At 46.7% G+C, this 12014-nt stretch overlaps 1 long non-coding RNA gene across 1 annotated transcript; it reads right to left on the bottom strand.

Moving 5' to 3' along the window:
* Nucleotides 1-8843: 8843 nt before the first annotated feature.
* Nucleotides 8844-11814, bottom strand: LOC103632818 (uncharacterized). The gene is made up of 2 exons (XR_556161.4): nucleotides 10903-11814; nucleotides 8844-10260 (listed from the first exon to the last, which is right to left on the bottom strand). It is a non-coding gene; the product is annotated as an uncharacterized lncRNA (long non-coding RNA).
* Between the last annotated feature and the right edge of the window lie 200 nt (nucleotides 11815-12014).

Below are 12014 nucleotides of genomic sequence, written 5' to 3'. Positions count from 1 at the left end.
TGTATATGTCTCGGATCGTTTGTCTTCATGGTGTGCCAAAGAAGATAGTGTCAGATAGAGGAACGTAGTTCACCTCTCATTTCTGGCAGCAGTTGCATGAAGCCTTGGGCACGCATCTGAATTTCAGTTCAGCTTATCATCCGCAGACAGATGGCCAGACCGAAAGGACCAATCAAATTCTCGAAGACATGTTGAGAGCCTGTGCGTTGCAAGATCAGTCCGGATGGGATAAGCGATTGCCTTATGCAGAGTTTTCCTATAACAACAGTTACCAGGCCAGTTTGAAGATGTCACCATTTCAGGCGCTCTATGGAAGGAGTTGCAGAACTCCGTTGCAATGGGATCAGCCTGGAGAAAAGCAAGTGTTTGGGCCAGACATTTTGCTTGAAGCCGAAGAGAACATCAAGATGGTTCGAGAGAATCTGAAGATAGCGCAATCGAGGCAGCGAAGCTATGCAGACACAAGAAGAAGAGAGCTGAGTTTTGAAGTCGGAGACTTTGTCTATCTGAAAGTGTCACCGATCACAGGAGTCAGAAGATTCGGAGTGAAAGGCAAGCTAGCACCCCGCTACATTGGTCCGTATCAGATTCTTGCAAGACGAGGAGAAGTGGCCTATCAGCTCAGTTTGCCAGAGAGTTTGTCTGCTGTGCATAATGTCTTTCATGTGTCTCAGTTGAAGAAGTGCTTGCGTGTGCCAGAAGAGCAGTTGCCAGTGGAAGGTCTTGAGGTCCAGGAGGACTTGACCTACGTTGAGAAGCCAGTGCAAATCCTTGAGGTTGCAGACCGAGTCACCCGAAGGAAGACCATCAGAATGTGCAAAGTCAGATGGAATCACCACTCTGAGGAAGAAGCAACCTGGGAGCGTGAAGATGATCTAGTGGCCAAGTACCCAGAGCTCTTTGCTAGCCAGCCCTGAATCTCGAGGGCGAGATTCTTTTAAGGGGGATAGGTTTGTAACGCCCCGAATTTTGCAGTCGAATTTTTTTTCTTTTCTTTACTCGCCAAAATTCGGGCGTTACCTTTTCTTTTTCTTTTTCCCTTCGCTAAACCTTGACCTTTTCCAAAGTTCTAGCGGGATTCGGTTTGGATTTCCCGTGTAAGAAAAACCCTAAATACTTTATGTTGTTTGATGCACCATGCCGAACCTTGCATTTCTTTTGATTGCTTTGAAAGTGCAAATGCATTCATGTAGGAAGATCGGATTTCGAAAATAAGGAGAAGATCTTTTCTTTCTTTTTCTCTCTCTTTCTCTCTCCTCTTTTTCTCTCTCTCCCGCGCCGTGGGCCGACCCCGGCCGGCCCAGCCGCCCCTGGCGCCCCCCCTTGGGCCCAATTGGCCCATGCCGCCCCCCCACCTCCCCTTTTTCCCCAAACCCTCTCCCTCTCCCTCTCATTTTCTCTCATTCTCTCCCTAGCGCCGCCCCTACCCCTGCCCTAAGCCGCCGCCGCCCCCTGCCCCGTCGCCGATCGGCCGCCCCGCTCGGCCGCCCCGCCCCGTCCCCGTCCCCGTCGCCGGTGAGGCCCCCTCCCCCTCTCCTCCCTCCCCCCATCCCCCCTCCCCTTTCCCCTCGCCGCTCGGCGCCATGGCCGCCGCCATGGCCGGCTCGCCCTGGCCGCCCGCCCGGCCGCGCCCTGGCGCGCCCGCCTGGCCCCTGGCCCCCGGCCGGCCTTGGCCGCGCCCCCGGCCACCCCAACCCCCCCCCCCCCCCGCGCGCTCGCCTGGCCGCCGGTTCAACCGGGCCAGCTCAGCCGCCCCGGCCGCCCAGCTCGGCCGCCCTGCCCCCGGCCGGTTCAACCGCCCCTAGGGCCGGTTCAACCGCCCCCCCCCCCCTCTGTTTTTTTTTTATTTTTTTTATTTTTTTATTATTTTATTTTATTTACTTTCTGTGATCATAGCTATTTTATTTTAGGTAGACTAATCATTGTTAATGTTATTGAAATATGAAGCTTAATTTAAAATTCCGTTATGCTAATTGATTTATGTAGTTAATTGTTTATCTCGTGCGATGTTGAACAACTTAAAATGATTAGGTTCCCACTAGTGCATATAACGGAATTCTTTTGTTAAGAACCAATTGTAATTGATCGTTAGTGCATAAGATTTAACCCCCTGCGAGACCCTTTCCCGTTTCTTTCTAACCATAACAAATGCAATGTCAAATGTCATACTTGATGCATACTCACTTTATTTGTTCCCTTGTATGGTGTACTGTTCTTTTGTATTAAATATGTGGATGGCTGTATGTATGTTTGCGCTCGCATAGAGAACGATCCAGTCGAAGAGCCCGAGGAATTCGCAGGAGAAGTCCCTGAGCAGCAGTCGGGTGGTGGAGGCAAGTGTCCTTTGACCTATCTCTGTCCTATTCATTATTTAATTCACCTCCCGCATTACACCTTTATACCTAAGGATTGACTAGCTTTTGTTATCCATGTCCTTGTTTACCTATTTGGGTTGGATTATTACTGTTTAGCTTTATGCTATTGCTCAACTCTAATCAATGAACATGATGAGATTATCTATGATACGTTGTTTTCCCTTCTCTTATTATGATGTTGTACTTGTGGTATTCAAGGGGGCTCGAGCGGTTTCTCGAGTGCCTCTCCGTAAGGACCTGTTCTATGGATGACCGCCCGGGAAAACAGTGCAACCATGAGGGTGGAATGGGGTGCCCTTAGCTGAATAATTAGAGGATCCGGGGTGTAGTTCACTTAGCCGTCGTGCCGTCAATGGGGCTCGGTGTATGCGGCTCGCTCTGCCAAGTTTGGGTTCGCCCCTTGGGGAGGAGTGCGGTGCATTTAGGAAACCTAGCGGGTGGCTACAGCCCCGGGGAATCTTTGTAAAGGCTACGTAGTGAAACCCTGCCTATTCACCTTGGTAGTGTTTAAGGGTTTGATCGGCCCGAGGCAAGAGGGAATCACGGCTTGTGGGTAAAGTGCACAACCTCTGCAGAGTGTTATGAAAACTAATATATCAGCCGTGCTCGCGGTTATGAGCGGCCAAGGGAGCTCCAGTGATTAGTGGTACTTGATCAGAGACATTGTGGTACAGGTGGTTATGAGATTGATGGTTTTGGTTATGACTATGGTGCTGGTAAGTGGTATTCTTTCCGTTTGGAAAGGGTACATCGGGTTAATAACTTGGGTTAATGCTAAAACTTGGCTTTCTACTAGTAAATAATAATCTGACCAACTAAAAGCAACTGCTTGACTTATCCCCACATAAAGCTAGTCCACTACAGCCAAACAGGATACTTGCTGAGTATGTTGATGTGTACTCACCCTTGCTCTACACACCAAACCCCCCCCCCAGGTTGTCAGCATTGCAACCACTGCTCGGGCGAAGATGAAGCTGTGGAAGGAGACTTCTAGGAGTTCCAAGATTACGACGAGTTCTAGGTGTGGGTTAGCGGCAACCCCCAGTCGGCTGCCTGTGAAGGCCGCGTTATCTACGTTTCTTTTCCGCACTTTGATTTATTGTAAGAACTATATGGACGTCTCAGACGTATGATGTAATCGACTATTTCCCTTATTAATACTATTTTGAGCACTGTGTGATGATGTCCATATTATGTAACTGCTGTGTACGTGAATAACTGATCCTGGCACGTACATGGTTCGCATTCGGTTTGCCTTCTAAAACCGGGTGTGACAGATTAGCTCTCCCCGGGCAGAAAGGGAATCATGACTCATGGGTAAAGTGTGTGACCTCTGCAGAGGGTAGTGAAACTGGTATATCAGTCGTGCTCACGGTTAAGAGCAGCCTTGGGGTCCTCTTTGATTAGAGATACAGATGGTTCGAGATACAGATGATCTGAGATAAAATGGTTCTATTGATGGTTTTGGTTCGATGATGATAATGACGTTTCCTCGATGAGGAAATGGTTCACGGGTTGGTTATATGATAAAACTTGGCTTCCACTAATAATAAATACCTGACCAACTAAAAGCAATTGCTTGAGCTTAACCCCACATAAAGCTAGTCCACCTCAGCCAAACGGGACATTTGCTGAGTACGTTGATGTGTACTCACCCTTGCTTTCACAAAACACCAGGTTGCCTTTGGTGCAATCTATGCTCAGGTAAAGAAGAAGGCGTCGAGGCGGATCTCCAGGAGTTCCAGGACTTCGACGAGTTCGAGGATTAGGCTAGCGACCACCCCCAGTCAGCTGCCTGTGGTGGGTTTATTTACGTTGGCTACGTTTCTATTCTGTGTACTTTGATTATATTATGTAAATGACTCTAGTCTTTTATATTATTACTTACTCTTTATTGTATTCGAAGCATTGTGCTATGATGAGTCATTTATGTAATCGCTGTGTACGTGAATTTCTGATCCTGGCACGTACATGGTTCACATTCGGTTTACCTTCAAAACCGGGTGTGACATAGGTTTTGAAGGTAAACCGAATGCGAACCATGTACGTGCCAGGATCAGTAATTCACGTACACAGCGATTACATAAATGACTCATCATAGCACAATGCTTCGAATTACAATAAAGAGTAAGTAATAATATTACAGACTAGAGCCATTTACATAATATAAATCAAAGTACACAGAATCGAAACGTAGCCAACGTAAACAACCCACCACAGGCAGCTGACTGGGGGAGGTCGCTAGCCTAATCCTCGAACTCGTCGAAGTCCTGGAACTCCTGGAGATCCGCCTCGACGCCTTCTTTACCTGAGCATAGATTGCACCAAAGGCAACCTGGTGTTTTGTGAAAGCAAGGGTGAGTACACATCAACGTACTCAGCAAATGTCCCGTTTGGCTGTAGTGGACTAGCTTTATGTGGGGTTAAGTCAAGCAGTTGCTTTTAGTTGGTCAGGTTATTATTACTAGTAGAAAGCCAGGTTTTAGCATTAACCCAAGTTCTTAACCCAAAGTACCCTTTCCAAATGGAAAGAATACCACTTACCATTACCATAAGCATGATCATAACCATCCTCATCATCATCTGTAAACCAACCATCTCTGATCAAGTATCACTAATCAATGGAGCTCCCTTGGCCACTCATAACCGTGAGCACGGCTGATATATCAGTTTCATAACACTCTGCAGAGGTTGCGCACTTTACCCACAAGCCGTGATTTCCTCTTGCCTCGGGCCGATCAAACCCTTAAACACTACCAAGGTGAATAGGCAGGGTTTCGCTACGTAGCCTTTACAAAGATTCCCCGAGGCTGTAGCCGCCCGTTAGGTTTCCTAAATGCACCGCACTCCTCCCCAAGGGGCGAACCAAACTTGGCAGAGCGAGCCGCATACACCGAGCCCCATTAACGGCACGACGGCTAAGCGAACTACACCCCAGTTCCTCTAATTATTCAGCTAAGGGCATCCCATTCCAGCCTCATGGTTGCACTGTTTTCCCGGGCGGTCATCCAACGAACAGGTCCTTACGGAGAGGCACTCGAGAAACCGCTCGAGCCCCCTAAAGTATCACCAGTCCAACATCATAATCATAGAGACAACATCGTATCATAAGTGTTCACATCATGTTCATTGATTAAAGTAAAGCAATAGCATGAAGCTAACCATAATAACCCAAAAGGTAATCAAGGACAAGGTAAATACAAAGCTAGTCAGTCCTTAGGTTGATCATGGTATGCAGGTTGATGAATTATAAAGTAAATGGGATATAATAGGTCAGAGGACACTTGCCTTCACCAAACAGATGCTCAGGGTCTTCAGCTTCATAGAACTCGAAGAGCTGGGTCATTTGGTCGCCGAAGCTTGTTCGTCGATTCCTCGAAGCTCGGAAATGGATCGCAGTCTATTCGCGACGCACACCGAATACAAACAGGCACAAACAAACATAAACTTGCATAAGAACATTACACCATACGAGATAAAATATTATAAAAGCGAGCAATATAAAATAGAGAGCGCTTCTACAGTTATGCGAGGAAAAGAACCGCGATAGTCGAAGCTATGGTCGAGGGGTTAGCATGTTTACACTAATCAAATGTAAATTAATACTACTACTTAGTTTTGACTAACTTACTATTTTAATAGTTGACAGTTAAGCAAGTAACTTAATGAATATGAGCGATTCTAAGCGAGACGAATTAACGACGCACGACGTGCAAACACGATGTGCGCAATGCGCGGACACAAACGACTTAGCATGCGGACAACGCGCGATACGCGCGAACGGCACGCGGCAAGGCGCGCGACACACGCGAACGGCACGCGACAACGCATACGAACAACACGCGCGACACTTGCAAACGACACGCGACGACGTGCGCGAAACAGCACCGCGACACGCGCGGACCGACATGCGAAACTAATAAATAAATGACAACGTGATTATACTAAACAATTATTAATAAGTAACATTTCGGTTAAGGTTAATCATATTGGTGACTAATTATAAATGCGCAAATCGAATTCCTAAATTAGGTTTTTAAATTGAAACGTCGTTCTAGTAGCCACTGGTTAAACAAACGTTTAACTAAATTAAATAAAATATGCAAAAATTGAGATAAATATTTCTAAATTAAGATAATTTTAATACGAATCTAACGCAACTTGAATGGATCGAATCGGGTTTAAAACGCAAAAATTATGAATGTTTTAAACCATACTGTAATTCGCGCGGATTAAATTACAGAACTGCCATCTTCTTCTTCCTCTCCTCATCTTCTTCCTCCCATCCATGGAAGAGAGAGGAGAGGAAGGGGAGGGGGCTGCGCAGGGGAGGTCGGGGTTGGGCCGGCCGGGGTGGGCGCGGCCGCACGGGGCGCGAGGGGCGCGGCCATCGCTGCCGGGGAGGGGTGCGCGCGGGCGCGGGAGCACCGGACGCGGGCGCCACCGCCGGCCACCGCCGCCGCCGCCGGGGAGGGAGAAAGGGGCGCCGTCGAGGAGGGGAAACGGAGGGGGAGGGGCGCCGCCACCGGGGAAGGTGAGGGGAGAGTGGGAGAGGCTCTGCACGGACGGGAAAACGAAGAAACGAAGAAACCCTAGGTGCAACAATGGAGGTTTCTCACCGGGGAAGAAGACCCTCGCCGGAGCCGAGGAGAAATCCGTCGATTGCCGGAGATTCGGGGATCCAATCGATGAACCGAACGCGCTGCGACGAAGCCTTCGACGAGACGAACGCAGCGGTACCCTCGGATTCCGCAGACGATGCACGGATTCGGAGTAATTGCTCGTCGGAGTTGTCGCCGGAGTTGGAACCGCCCCGAACTTCGGCGAGCAATACCGGGAGCTAGGGATTGGATTTGGGGGAAACGTTTTGTGTTCTGGAACGGGCTCGACGAGATGAAGCCGGACATGTATATATACCTAGGGTTTGGACGAGATAAAAATTCGGTTAAAATTCGGATTTTACTATTTTTAAAATTCGAAAAAGCCTAGAAATCCATATTTTGTGCTCAAAATATTATAGATACTTTCAAAAATTCCAGAAAAATTCTTATAAATGTTTTGGCACCTAATGAACTCAAAAAACATAATTAGAATTTCTAAAAACATTTTTAGGTTCCACAAATAAATAGATTTTGGTTTCCGGAAAATAGAAAAATATTCCGAAAAATATGAAAATTTACCGAGCGCTTCTATAAGTTATGTTAACATATTTCAAACACATTTTGCACTTAGAAACACTATGCAACAGCATGAATGCAACAACCAAAGTGCCCCTAGGGCTCATTCCACTAGGTTTACGCTAATATAAAACAAAATGATTCTCCATTTTTAGTGAAAAGAGAAAGGAAAGCGAAGAACTGAGAGAGTAACACCTGAATTTGGTGGATATTAGAAAAGAAATTTTATACCCCCAAATTCAGGGTGTTACAAATCTAACCCCCTTAACAGAATCTCGTCCTCGAGATTCAAGAAGAGGCTAGCAAGAAAATGAGATTGGTTCGTTAGTCTTTCATAGCTTTTTTCTAACTCAACTTTGCCTCCGTCGGCTTGACTTGTGAATTGGTTGCTTTGACCATCAGATGCTTGAGATCGATTGATGCAATTCTTGAGGACCCCCTGGACCTGTGGGTAAGGACCCACACACGCTTTCGCTACGCCACTCTGATCTTGTTGGTTGATGTTGATCGCATTGTCTTCATCAGGGTTAGCGGCTAACCCCCTTAACAAGAGCATTGATACACACTTGATGAAGATGTTGCCGACCTTGATCTTGACTGATTTGGAGGAGTTGGAGGTTGCCAAAAGGACATGTGCAAGAGGAAAGAATAACGAGAAAAGGTAAGTATAGACGGATTAGAGAGAGCAGGGGGAGAACCCAACTACTTAACTCTATGGCACTCACCTAGTAAACAGATTCCATTGCGGTCCAAGGGCCACAACACATCAACACTCATTCCAAAGAAGCAAATCAGTCATAGCAGAAGGACAAACATCACGAGCACACATCAACAAACATCTCGTTTCTATACGTTCCTTTTAATTAAATGGTGGCCTTTCCTCTAAGGCCAACAAAAGGCAAGGGGAATAATAAGACATGGAGCGTAGGGGTATGAGCATAATAAAGGATGGAGCTAAAGCAATGATTGTAACCGACAAGGGAGAGAATGCAACCAAGGTCAGGATAGGTAAAACACCATTCTCAAATCGAGATGGAAAAGATGATAGTTCAAAAGGTAGGCATAGAATAAGCATCATGGAAAGATCCAGTGATGACAAAGGTAAAGGAGGTGTGGCAGAACCTCCCAAGTTATTGGGCCCACATGCACCTGTCCTTGTCTCAAAGACCTCAGACAGCTATGCATGTGCACCAGATAACTTAACAGGATCCGTCCGATTGCCCAAGGACATCGGATAAACCACTTACAACCAGAACCGCGGGATTAAGTAACACAAATCACACACACAACATTTTTGCAGCGGAAATCTTATTACCAAATTTTATAGGTTACAAAAATTTTACATTATTTTATCGGAGTGATTACAAAAGTATAAGTTTGAAATATATGCTAGCTTAAGTGATCATCCTCAATAAGAAGTATAGAAGAGTTACTTAGACTTATAAGAAGGCCGAGCCCACCGGCACTTAACACCATCAACAACAGCACAAAGTTAAAACCTGAAAAACAACAGGGAATAAAACCCTGAGTATGGAATTACTCAGCAAGACTTACCCGACTAAAGAAAAGACTCTCAAGGATATGCTGGATTTGGGAATCAAGGAGAGGCTTTAGCAAGAATCAACTTAGATACTTTTGCAGAAATAGCTTACTAAAGTGAGTCCTTACTTTCAATATTTTAATGCCAGATTAAGTATTAATAGACTTTGTTTGCATATGGTCTACTTTCACCATCTCATCAATACAACATCATTTTTATTCATAATGTTCACATCCTGACTTAGGTTGCAGGTCAGTGACCAAGTCTTCATAACCGCGAAGGTACGGCGATCCGAATCGATTATACTCAGCTGAGGATCTCCAATCACACGACATATGTAGCACTTAACCCTTGCATATGTCAACTCGCCACCGGGGTTCTTAAGACCAGATCAGGTTCACGCAAACCGAGAGCACAGATACACCACCGTCCAGCCTCTTGCCACGGAGGGTACACGCTACTCTCGCCACCGCTCCACGCCCATTTCGTGTTATCTTATTCTGGCCTTAGTCTACCCGAGGCAAAGCTTACCCATGACGAGGCATGTGACCAGTTAAAGGGTCCTCGGTCAGCAGGCCAACATACGCATCCAATCCTTAATCAACCTGGGTAGAACATCACCTGTTCCTAGCCCAAGTCCCGATTTAAGTATTTCCACCCTTAGGATTGTTTGTGTTCCTTAGGATGAAAAGAGCATCACAGGGAACTTTGCAGTAAGATCCCACCACGCTCTCAATGAAAATATTCTTGCAGGTAGAAGCCATCTTTCCTCAGGATAACCCCTGAGCTAGGCAGTATCGCAAAAGACAACCTCTAACCACAAGATCTAAGCAGGGCTAAGCATTTTTGTAAATCATATTTTGATACTTCACCAGAAGTATCTATATAGGTATGGATATCAAGGAAGGCAATGCATCAAAGGGTTTCAAGCAACTCCTATAAACCTAATGCACATTTCACTAGACTTAAAGTGTGCAAAAATTATTTAAAAACACAAGGAAGGGGTTGCATGCACCGGGGCTTGCCTGAGTAACACTAGGTTAGTGTTGTTAGGTGACGTCCACTTGACGAGTATCTTCAGGCTTGTCCATCAGCATCATCCTGCGGAGTAGCCCGCGCTTGGGGTCGACTTGGCTTGTCTTCCGCATCGCGCGATTGATTAACGTTCCTGAATGAAATGCATTATGCACATGAATGCATATCGACGGAAATATTACAAACCTAAATAATGCTACGCGATAGCGAATTAAAACACCTAGCAGCGAGGCGCTAAACTATCTTATACGGAAACACTAGTTATTAGCGTACTAAGCGTAATAATTGTGCTTCTCTAGATTAACTAAAACTAACACAAACATCATGAAACATAAACTATACACATTTAATACAGTTAGCCTAAACATAACTTATCAGCTAATTGTTTAACTTCTAAACTTTATCACTCGTTTTATAGATTATACTACATCGCTCATAAAGAACTAATTTAATTTTATTTCTCTCCTCACATATTTTACATATCAACAATTAATCAATTATCTCTTTATCGTGAATATACATACATCTATAGAAGTGATTAAAATATTTTATCATTACACAGGCCTACTCATATTCTACTCGGTACACTAATTTAACTATCTGATCGGAATAGCGAGGTAACTCGCTATAACTGAACCTGGCTCGATAATCGCAAGAACTGCGAAGTCGACGAGAGTTTCGTGACTTACACAATTTATCGAGCACCTTAATGAGCATCGCACTAGAAATTTATTTATTCATCGATTGAACTATTCTGAATAATTCATCAGCTTACCGCTTCAGCAGCTGACACGAATCTGCGAGATCGGTAGCGATTTTCCGATCCAGGCAATTTGTCGAGCGCTTGGGGAATATCGCGCTGTTGGCTACGTCTTCATCCGACGCTTGGGATTTCTTGACGACACACGAAACGATGACGAGATCGTGTTTGGAGCGAGCTGGTGAGGTGGGGTTGAGCAGGGGATGACGGGTTCGACGACTCAACAGCAAATGCGAGCACGCGCGAAATCCGATAGACGAAGAGCGAGAGAGATCGAGGTGAGCGACTCCGGCCACACCCACGAGCAATCCAGGGACATGGGGCTGGGCGCGAGTTGGCTAGGGACTCTGCAGGGGCGTCTGGAAAGGGGCTGGACGAGCAGGAGCTTGGAGCTCGCGTCCATGGAGGGTGCTGTGGTCATGAAGATCCGAGCTGCGACCGGGACGTGCGCGCCAGGGAGCTCGGCCGAGCACCATCGGGCGAGCTGAGAGAGAAACTCCAAGCTGGACTGCGGCAGAGAGAGAGCAGGGAGGTAGCACGCGCGCCGGCATGGGAGGGCGCACCATAGGGACTCGGTAGGAAGCTCCGGCGAGCTGCAGTCGGGCGCCGAGCAGGGAGATTGGGCGACCGAGCACCAGAGAGCTGCAGCGCGGCGGCCATGGCAGGGACCAGGGGGGAGAGAGAGAGAGAGAGCCGCGAGCGTCGAGGGAGATAAGCTGGGCGCGGCCTGCAGAGGAGCGCCGGCGAGCAGCTAAGGAGACGAAGCGATGTCCAAGGCTGCGTGCTGGAGATGGCACAAGCGGCTGGGAATTCACCGGATAGGAACGGCTGGATAGGAACGGCTGGGCTGGAGGACGAACGCGTGTGAGATATTTCAACGACGCAGAGAAAAATCTCAAGCGAATGGCTGGCTGTCCGCTTGAGGATAATGGAGAGGAGGGAGCATGACGCGTAGTTATCGAGCTGGAGCAAATGACGTGTGGGAGATAAGGATGGGGAAAAGAAAACAACGTGGGAGATATTTAGGAGAAGAAATTTCCCATTTTTCTTCTACAAAAGCGAAATGTAAATATTTTGGGTATGACATTAGGGTCTAAAAGCTGTATAAAAGGGTCGCACAAAAATAA

This window comes from Zea mays, chromosome 7, assembly GCF_902167145.1.
Source record: "Zea mays cultivar B73 chromosome 7, Zm-B73-REFERENCE-NAM-5.0, whole genome shotgun sequence".
NCBI classification, from domain to species: domain Eukaryota; kingdom Viridiplantae; phylum Streptophyta; class Magnoliopsida; order Poales; family Poaceae; genus Zea; species Zea mays.
The sequence above is the reverse complement of the archived record's forward strand: the minus strand, read 5'-3'. Positions and strand labels throughout refer to the sequence as shown.